Source organism: Gadus macrocephalus, chromosome 10, assembly GCF_031168955.1.
Source record: "Gadus macrocephalus chromosome 10, ASM3116895v1".
NCBI classification, from domain to species: domain Eukaryota; kingdom Metazoa; phylum Chordata; class Actinopteri; order Gadiformes; family Gadidae; genus Gadus; species Gadus macrocephalus.
In genome coordinates, this window is record NC_082391.1 from 4,881,554 (window position 1) to 4,892,786 (window position 11,233).

The following is an 11,233-nucleotide window of genomic DNA, read 5'->3' on the forward strand; positions in this document are numbered from 1 at the left end:
AAGGGGCGAATACAAAGGGACTGCAGCAGTCCGCAACAGCAGTATCAAAAGGATTTCCCTTGCTTCAAACCACAATAGCACAAACAACGCTGAATTAGAACAAACTTTTAGCTAACTGAATATTGACCTGTTATTTGGTATCAGTCAGTGTGTCTCTGTCATGGCTGCTGAGGCATCCGTCTGTGACACCAGCTCATCCCTTAAGGGAGCCAGGCGGACCCGTTGTGCAGAGACTGTGAGCAGGCAGGGGCTTAAGTGCCAACGCGCAGGTTGCTTAATAAAGGGGAAGGGAACATGTCACAAATGCTCCTTTTCTTTTTAACCTAAAATCACAACTTTGTGCAAATGCAACGTGTGGAAGTGTGACCAAAAAGCCACACTTCCAGGTGAGAGCAACACTAGAGCTAGAGCGAACGCACACAGAATGGTTATGTGGGAGAGGCTGGAGCCTGGCGGCCCATTCAACGTTATTCAATCATCGCTGTGGCATCCTGAGCCTCTGTAGTTTCCCCTTGAAGCCAGAAGGGGCAGCGGCGTATCAGTCCTGTTAGCAGGACGGGTTTCCAGCTACGCGGTCTCAGGCTTCCACTCTAGCGCCTAGGGGGGGGGCATGTGGCTCGATCCTGGGCTTCTCCGAGTGTCGAGGTGAACGACGCCTCACCCTAACTGCGCCGGGCAGAGACCTGTGGCATCCCCTTGTCTGTACGAGCTATAGAAAGGCATCATGATGGTCCCCCACCATGACTCACGAGGAGACTTGACTTCCTCTCCTATCCTTTCCTCCTGGCCCGATTTGCCTTCAGTGTCGTCACGTTAAAGTTAGTCTAGCCGTGATTCTGATTCTAAAAGAACGAACACAATGTGGACCTCAGTGCCGCCCTGCACAGTGCTCTCTGACCTTGAGGTTACCCACATTCCAACGGTAACCTTAAGAACAAATCACGTCCTCAATGAATATCGATACACTTTATGATAGACAGACAAGGAGCCCAGAGCACACGGCTGTGTTCAGACATACTCAAAGTAATGTCTTTGAATTTCTGTCTTCAAATTGGGTTTGAGTCGCTTACGGAGCAAACTAAATAGCTACGTCCCTGTGCTGTTAAAACAAAAGGATTCTTCTCTTTTTGAGTAATGCTGCAAATATGAAAAGAGACCCGCACTGTGTGCTCTGGGCTTTATCTGTCAAATGACGTATCACAGGAAAACGATATCACCAAGCACAGTAAGATTACTATGTCATATACCGTGCGTGAACTGGTCTATGCACAGTATGGCTAGGCTAAACCAGCTCAGTGATGACAGCTGTACTATATATTATGTCATATAAAATCATGTCATTCCAGCAAGAGCTAGTGTGACTGCATTACAGTTTTTCTCAGTCGCTTTGGTACATTTCTCAGATCAGAATTGAAATTTGAGAAGCAGTGAGTGCATTTCTCAAAACAATTCATACAAATAGCAAAACACCATGGATTTCATGCAAAAGCCATTCTCTTGCTCAAAATCCTTAGTTCGTTTCTCAAAAGTAAATATCTGTGTCAATGAACATATCAGTGCCATCACAATGACAAGTCCTTGTGTCATTGTGTACAGATAAGACAGTCCAATTGCTTAGTCATGTTGTCAATATAGCAGTCTGCTCTGGAGGGATGTTCTGATGTAAACTATGGCTAGAGTTTTTAAGACAATTATTGTAAATTGTAAGTTACACCTTAGTGTATGTGGGAGATTGATTGCAGGAGACTGGACAAGATTCACATTTACGCTTTGACTGTTTGTACTGTAATTTGTTGACGGACCATGTCATTGCTAGAAATGTGAACATAGGAAAATCTCCTTAGGGTAAACTGTACATGCATTGCTGTAGGAATTACAGTGCAGTCTTCCTACACCTCCTGACGTTCCCGTCTGTTGGGCCACAAATTCTCATTCTCACGCAGCCTCACTCCTCTTCCTCTTCTTCTTCTCTCTGGCTGTTGAGAGAAGAATTCCTTGTCCTTCCATTGTCAGACAATGTAACATTGTGTTGTGCTCCAGCTATATATATACTTGCCAGTTCATGGTTCAGGAGATCCACCTTTGAGCTATTTCAGTAAACTGGTAGATCGTTGGTTGATCTACCACTTCACAAATTCCCCTTCTTCAGAGAAAGTCAAGATTCACCTGGTAGCACTTTGCCAATTAAGGACAGATTTAGAAAAAAAGTCTAATGGAAATGTATCGAAATATGCTTGACATATTATGACAACTTGTTCAACCATTTTGCATAATGCCTAAATGTTGTGGGGGTGAGACTTTTCAATAGAGACCCATTACAATACATTTTGATCAACAGGACATAAGCAATTGATAATGTAGGAAAGAGCAGGGAATTGTACATAATCATTTGCATGAATGTACCAAAGCATTTGCAACTTGTTCAAAGAAATGAGAAACTGCTTTTTTGATGTGCACAAGTGACACAATGATGTGAAGATTGAACAGGTAGTTTTGAGAATTTCAATTCTGATCTGAGAAATGTACCAAAGCGACTGAGAAAAACTGTAATACATTCACAATATAAATAATAGCATTAATATCTCTAAAATACAAACCTGCCAATAGGGAAAAGTCTTAGCCAGCAAATAGATGATGATATATTACCGGGCATCAATTTAACAAACTAACAACTATTGAGGTGGTAGAGTGGAGCAATTAAAAGGGAAACAGATCAATGCTTTGCTAGCACATTTGGTATTCCATCATTGAACGACCAGCACAACAGAGACAGAACTATTTATACTACAGATTGATTACCCTCCAAGATTAGCACCGACATTAAATTGCGTTATTCCAGCACAAAATAAAAGTGCTAATAATATAGAGAATAACAGGCATTAGGGCCGGTCGATCAAGCTAATGTTTAATGACTTCGGTTCCTAGTAAAACAGGATTTGTTAATGTGCATTATTCTCGATCAGAGCGACAGGAGGAACCTTAGTTAAAAGGCGAGGGGCCAAAGGGTGAGAGGGGGGGGGGGCCCTGGCCGTCCCCTGAGCCCGTGTCTGGCGCGGAGTGTGGCGTGCAACAAGCTCCGCCCATCTCCTTTCAGATGTAAATGTGTTGGCAGTGGACCCTCCTCGGGGTCTGCTCGCGTCGGGGCTGGTCGCGGCCATCTCTCCACACACAAGCCGCTCCCACTCCACGGAGGAAAAGCCTTTTCTGCCATCTCTGCCGGGCCTTCCTCCAAGCCCCTCTTCCACCGGCTGTAGGCCGGCCAGGGACCCACCAGGATCTAGTTCCCATGGTTACGCACCTATTAACGCTGGGAGACCTTTTGAGGCGTCGGGCGGGGGGAAGGGAAGGGAGAGGAGGATTTTTGGGGGAGGTCTACAATTTGGCTCCAATTAAAGCCAGCAACGCACAAAAAGACTAAAAGTATACACAGGGAACGGGGTGGAAGTCTCGTCCATATCTTTTTTGTTTCTAAAGAGAGGGTAGACTTTGTTCTCTATAAATTGAAAGGCCTCGGCTATTAATCCCCTTCCCCTCAACCCCAGCCCCAGCGGCCCTGTTTGTAGTGTTGTGTATGTGCATACATGTAGCTCCTGCATACAACTGGATGTCAAAGTCTAATGAAATTGTTACCTTACTGGACAAAAGTGTTCTTTGTATATTCTAATGTACAGACTGTATTGTCTCTCTCCCCCTCTCCCGCTCTCTCTCTCTCTCTCTCTCTCGTGAGGACAATAAGGATTTTCTCCCCCTGTTTTATTTCCAGTGTGTGTCCTGTGTTTGCGTGTATCCATGCAGAAGCGTACGCCACTGTGGGGTCTGTGTGTGCGTGTTCCGCGCCACACGGCTGCATTCACACGGCGAGAAACCCAATCCGCTTCTGAATCCTTTGTGGCAACCAATCCTTCGACTAGTTTGCCTCCAACAGGAAGTCGTCCTGCGTCCTCGCTTCCCATTGGTCGCGCGGGACATCCTGTCTCGGGGCGGCGAGCGAGGGAACTGATACGCGTGCATGAGACACGTTCAGATCCAGATCTATTGTGCCTCTGTAAATTCGGCGCAACAATGCATGAGTTTCCTTTTGGACCATTTTCCCATGGCTGAATGTGTTTGGAAGACCACGCGGATGTGAAATTTAATATTCACTTTTAAGACAAAAAAAGAATAATAATAATAAGTGCCTCTATTTGTGTCAAGTGGGAATTGCTTTATTTATTTAAGAACAAAGAATGGATCGAAAAGATTTTTTCCATACCATATTGGTATAAATATGAGATTTTTTTTTTTTTTTAAATCTAATGTTTCCATGAGCTTTTTACTGGCGTTTACAAAGACACCATGGTTTGGCTTGAAAACAAGAAACGTAACCAATGTTTTGTTTACAGTTTAAATTGTCAAATTTGAAGTACTCACTGTTTGTAAATGAAGCTGAGTCTGGGACCCTCTGAAATGCCTGACTTGACCACTACAGTCCACAGCGTGCAATAAAGAAAGGCTTGAGACCAAGTATTAGTTCTTATAAATACATTGAACAGCAACCAAATTTATGTTTCACCCAGTACACACAATTGACGTATGGGTCTTTGTCTTAAATATTGTAATGTTTACTTCAAATAGCGCTGGACAATTTAAGGTTTTTAATATAATGCAGAAATGCAAAGAATTGTATTTCATTTTATATTTTATTTATTTATCTTTCACTCTTTTGGATCAGAAAGTTGTGAGAACCAAACCAACATAATCAACTGAATATAGCCAAACAAAAGCCAGAAACTTTTTTATTTAATGTTTATTTTTTAATGTGACCTTTAAACCTAATAGTTGATCCAAAAGGTTGGTCAGTCTTATTTAATGATGGATGTTGTTTTGTTTCTGAGTGAAACAGTGTTGTTACTATACGGTCATTGTTAATTTCCCAAAGTTGTCCCTTTTTGAATTATGCAACGCTACAATTTAACAATACAAAAATACTTAAAGTCAGACATAGTGGGACATGATAGTTTCATTCCAATATGTTAATCGTCAAATAATGGCTATAGTTTTTGCAAAATAAGATGTTCTGCTGATTTTATGCAATAAAGATGAAGGCAGTCTTTCCTTTTACGTTTCGGACGGCAAAATTATGCTAACTTGATTTGGATGGCAGGATTAATGGAAATCAACGTTCTTGTTGTGATTTCACTGTCAGAAATACTTCTTTTGGTCCTGAGACTCAATTTGAGTTTCACCTGCATTAAATTTTTGTCAAAATGACATGCCAAGCATTGCACTTGCAGTATTAAGTATGATAAATAACTGGCATTCTAAACATTGCTTTTACACCTTTCTATAATCGATAGAATTTTCGCTGTGACCAACAAATAGGTACGTGACTTATCCTCAATATGCTATGTAGCATTTTTTTCTTTTGAGCTTTTTACTATCTGGTACAATGTGGTACACTTCCACAACACCATGTTGTACACCCCCATTGATCTGTTCTTCAACTGAAAGAAACAATACCAAAAGTGGACAAGTTGGGCTCCGGTAGGAAGCTGGTCACTAACGGGTTTGGACAGCGGAACTATGATGGTAACCGTGCAGCTCACAGCGAAAACTGCAGATCTAAACTTAGAGGCATCACATGTTCTTTTGTTTTACCGTAAGTGGTAGCGCTTTGTTTTGGTGCGAGGGAACAGCAGGGCACCTCACCCGTCTCTCTCTCTGAATGTTGTGCTGGACATCATTGGATGAATGTGTTCATGCGAGGGAGAACCATGAGGAAAGGCATCGATATATAACACATCACGTGGATTGCTATGTACTTTCAAGTTGTGTTGCACTAGTTTGGGCTACTTTTTTTTTTTCTTTTTTTTTCCAATCAGTGTTATTTTTATTTGTTTGCCTTTTGTATGGTTATTTTATAATGGAGTTGTTCTATGTGATGATCAGAAGTTGTAATGCAGTTCCATCGTTTTGAAATAGTTAATGTCTCTAGAAAATGCAGAATAAAATCTGTCTGAACAAAGCCTTTCCCCTCATTCATGTTCATACCGCTAATTACAATCGCTCTCTGTGATTGGCTCCAAGTGGGCCGTGTCACCCAGGGCGGTGACATCACCTGCTTTTTGTGGGGTGAATGCTTGGGGGTACTACTACTACTAGAATAGGGTTACATGACTGTATGTTAGAAATACCCCTTATTACTCTAAACCAATTTCAGCATCTTTCACAAACAGTCTGATTTGCAGCATGTCCCCCCCCTCCCGAGTAGCCCAGCTGCTGTGATTGGTCAACACGCCCATTTTGGTGTTTCCATCACCGTTTACTGATTTGATACTTCAAAGTTCGCATAAAATCAGGGGGATGGAAACGCACCTACTGTAGTAGTCAGTGCTACCTGAAACTCGTTTGTTCGTTCCGGTGAATCGAATGGTGAACGTGAGAAACGAACCGAACCGGTTCGTTCGTCCTAAAGACTCGTTCATTCGAACCGGTTCGTTCGCGAACGAGTCAACACTCTCGGTGGGCGCGAATACTCCCCCTGGCTCGGACTTAGATTGTTCTATTTTAGCAGACATACGACATGTATTAAGCAAAGGGAACAGTCGAAAAGCATGATATCACCCCCTTAACTCACAGCGGTAGCTCAGGCCCTCGTCCCAGACTCCTTAAGTCATTAAGTGCTTATTCTATTCCATTAAGGAGCCCGGCAGGTCTTCTTATTGGGACTAATGGACACTCGTTCCTACATCACAGCGGCTAATAGGCGGATCATCATGCCTGATTAATCTGTTGGATTCAGTCACACACTAGATCTGGAGGGGCCCATACATCGTCTGACTCAGGGACGAGGAGGGGGGCGGGAGGCGGGGAGAGAGACCCACACACACACACACACACACACACACGCACGCACGCACGCACACACACACACTGGAGGCGGGTGGGCCAGGAACATAAAAGATAAAGGGTGGAGATGAGATATACTGTAGTTAAGGATAATTTACAGTATCCCTGTCTAAATTAGCGAGGCAGTCAAAACTTCATAATCCGACATGCTCGGAGAAACGTATTTGTGTTTCGTTCTGTGCGCCAAGCAATTATGATGCATATGCATAATTTTCTGAGTCTGTGGGTTTGTGGGCGTGTGTGTGTGTGTGTGCGTGTGTGCGTGTGTGTGTGTGTGTGTGTGTGTGTGTGTGTGTGTGTGTGTGTGTGTGTGTGTGTGTGTGTGTGTGTGTGTGTGTGTGTGTGTGTGTGTGTGTGTGTGTGTGTGTGTGTGTGTGTGTAGGCTGGCATAGGAGCCAAGTTGCTGACATTAGATTTATAGGTTTAATTGCTATAGGTAACGATGCAGTCAAATAAGATCTCAGAGGCATAATTTAAGCATGCACATATTCTCACACACACACACACACACACACACACACAGACACACACACACAGAGGCCTTAGCTTTCAGTGGATTAAATAATCTTTTATTGACATATTTTGACAGCCTATATATTTATTTACACAAAAACTTTGGGATGAACCTGGGTGCATTTAAATCAGTTGTGCCTATTCATTTTAGTATAATTGGTGAGTATTTACATGAAGACTCCATTGTGTCGACCTGTTACAGCCTTACAGGACCTGAAGGCCTGGAGAAGGTTGCATAGAGATCTCTAAATTAATAGTTTCTTTATTATATCGTTTATTCTACTGCTCTCTGAGCCATATATAGACAGGTAGAGAGATAGACAGAGAGAGAGAGAGAGAGAGAGAGAGAGAGAGAGAGAGAGAGAGAGAGAGAGAGAGAGAGAGAGAGAGAGAGAGAGAGAGAGAGAGAGAGAGAGACAGAGACAGAGACAGAGACAGAGACAGATAGATAGATAGATAGATAGATAGATAGATAGATAGATAGATAGATAGATAGATAGATAGATAGATAGATAGATAGATAGATAGATAGAAACATACATACATACAAACATAGAGTGATAGATAGATAGATAGATAGATAGATAGATAGATAGATAGATAGATAGATAGATAGATAGATAGATAGATAGATAGATAGATAGATAGATAGATAGATAGATAGATAGATAGATAGATAGATAGATAGATAGATAGATAGATAGATAGAAACATACATACATACAAACATAGAGTGATAGATAGATAGATAGATAGATAGATAGATAGATAGATAGATAGATAGATAGATAGATAGATAGATAGATAGATAGATAGATAGATAGATAGATAGATAGATAGATAGATAGATAGATAGATAGATAGATAGATAGATAGATAGATAGATAGATAGATAGATAGATAGATAGATAGATAGATAGATAGATAGATAGTTTCTATTGATGTCTGTAGTTGCTGCTGTAACACCTCAACCTGTTCCATGAGGTGTCCCTTTATCAGGTCCCGTCTGCAGGCTGTGCTGCGTAACGCCTGCGCTGAAGGTCAACAGCGTGGTGTGTGAGGGGGCGGGGGTCACCACCCGTTCAGGGCCGTAGAGCTTCAGGTGAGGAGGGAGGGGATGGGAGGAGATCAGGGCCCGTTCTGGGAGAGCAGATAGCGCTGGTGGAGGTGTCGGAGGCCGGTAGGGGGTGCCCCTTCCGTCTGGCCTCCATCACAGCGCCGCTGGTCCGAGACCCGGCCTGCCAAAGAGCTCCGTCCTCGGGGTGAGGAGTTAACCCGAGGTCCCGGCTCCCCGTCGTCACTAAAAGATCCCACAGAGCTCATCATCAGAGTTTAGGGGCCGCTGACCCCCGGCGTGTCCTGGCACGGCTCCCGCCCTGGCTCTGGAGCCCACACGAACCCCTAATCATCCCCCCGTTCTCTAATGGGACGGCATCACTCCTCACCTCTCCACTGTTAGCCAGGGTGGGGGGAGCGTTGAGGGGGCAGATGGGCGCCGTGCTTCACTCAGGTGAGGGTGGAGGCAGGGCCTAGGTGCACGCTCAGGCTTCACCCAATGAAGTGCTCCATCACCTCAGAGTATAGTGTTCATATCTCTTATGTCCTTTCTCTTCGGGGTTCATACTAGACTGAGACGAACCTCCAGGGTCCATGTTTTGGTGCAGGGGTCGGGGTTTCTTCGGTTGGCAGAGCACAAAATTAAAGTAGCTAAATCACTTGAAATCAAATAAGAGTAATATAATTATCATTGGACCCTTTTTGGGGAGAGATTCATTAATTGCAATTAGTCTAGCCATTCAGGCTGGAAAATTACTTTTTTGGCATTTAATTATGTCCTCTGATTGTAGATGATGGTGTTAAGGTGTAGTAGTTAATAGATGCAGGATGTCCGGTCCAGTCGTTCTGCTGCAGCGAGCAGGGAGGAGTAAGACTTCCAGTTGGATATCTTACTAGATGGGCTGCATGTCTCCATCCAGGCTGATTAAATGGGGTCAAATTTGGACACTTTTATGGATTGTTAAAGGAAAGATAACATGTAAAAAAAAAATTGAAAATCTAATCTAATCTATATCTATTCTTAAAAAAACGTGCTTTAAAACATGTAATTTGTAATGTTTGGCCTCTTCCCAAACTCTTGATGAATGGCCCTTTTGTAGCCTTGGCTGGAGCCTACTATTTGATTTGACTTAAATAGCCATCAGCCTGTTCAACAATATGCCCTGAAAACATTTCACTAACTGCACATTTAGGTGAATGGATCCACACCAACCCTGCTGATATTATAAATATATAGTTTAACATTCAAAATATTTGAATTGCCTACAATAATTAATGTTTGTTTAGTATTATGGAAAAAACCATTTTATAGGCGTCAACCTTTTGTTTTAAAGGACAATGAACACAAAGCGTTTAATCGGAAGGAGCAGGCCAGACATGACATTTCCCTGCGTGCTATTCGGGGGCACCAGGGGCCCGACGGGGGGATTAGGGCCCGTGTTGTTGTGGCTCTGCCGGCCGGTGGCCCCTGGGAGCCCAGCGGGCCGCTACGACCCGAGGCCCCTACATCCTGCGCGGGGCAAGCTTGTTAGCTAGCCGTCCCCAGAGGCAAACCGCTGCTGTCACCTTGTGCAAGGCTTGTCTGTCTGTCTGTCTGTCTGTCTGTCTGTCTGTCTGTCTGTCTGCCTGCCTGCCTGTCTGTCTGTCTGTCTGTCTGTCTGTCTGTCTGTCTGTCTGCCTGCCTGCCTGCCTGCCTGTCTGTCTGTCTGTCTGTCTGTCTGTCTGTCTGTCTGCCTGCCTGTCTGCCTGCCTGCCTGTCTGTCTGTCTGTCTGTCTGTCTGTCTGTCTGTCTGTCTGTCTGTCTTGACTCAGCGTCACACCGAAAATCATATTCCCACCAAATAAATAAATAAATCATTTGATATCGTTTGAGTTTTCGCCATTTAGCATGAAATTATAATTAATGATTACGCAGAGTATAATCTTTATCCTATTCTCCCAACAATTGTCTGTAATTGCCACAATTACAATTGCCATAATGTAGGTCCCTGAAATGCAATTTAGCCCATGCTCAGAACGCACTCGCTGACGCCAATGAGCTGATTACAACTATTCAGCCTAATTAAAGCGGTTCCACTCCAAGCCTTGTCTCTCCATCTCAATGTGCAAAGAGTAGGCAATTTAAGACATTGTCTCCACCCCTATTCTTCACCACCTGTTTGAAAGTGATTTTGTTCAGCCTTGATTCGTCCATTCAGTGCGGTCGCCGATGGCTCCTCCGGCTCACTAACGAGGGGGAGAACTCTAATTGAATGAATAGAGCTTTAATCAAATGAATCCTGATTAAAACTTGTTTCAGAATCGAGAGCCAACACATCAAATCTTCCCCGGCTCGTAATTGGCTGGTTGACTAATGCGTCACGTGTTCTGGAATAAAAAAAACACTGTGGCTGATTGCCGCCGTGGAATGACTTTGCGGCGGGGAGATTTTGTCAGCGATGAGGCTCATAATGGAACAGAAAGCGTGCAGCGGAGGATAGAGAAACCACAGATAAATGGATTAGGCCGAAAGAATAGATGAATGCAACCATGTGATTAAATCTCACTGAAATACAACCGTGAAAGACCTGTAGGCCCGGTAGACGAAACCAGGGGGGCATTCAGCGCTAAAAACATTCAAACACTGTGTTAGTCTTTCATGTATTGTGTTTCCTTTTGGCTGCTGTGGGAGCTGTTCCCGGGACGCCCCTTCAAGGCCCCCCAACGTTCCCTGGTCCTCAGAACACCCCGTTTACCCAGGTGGAGACGAGGGCTGCCTGGGAACCTCTTCAACACA

The 11,233-nt window shown here is 43.7% G+C and overlaps 1 protein-coding gene across 1 annotated transcript in view; it reads left to right on the plus strand.

The window, feature by feature from the left end:
* The window catches only part of aff2 (AF4/FMR2 family, member 2), a 37,903-nt gene extending 31,897 nt beyond the window's left edge, over positions 1-6,006 (plus strand). The window contains exon 18 of the mRNA XM_060063746.1: positions 1-6,006. This exon is cut by the window's left edge and continues 1,067 nt beyond it. The gene's annotated coding sequence lies outside the window, so the exon portion shown is untranslated.
* The last annotated feature ends 5,227 nt before the right edge of the window (positions 6,007-11,233 follow it).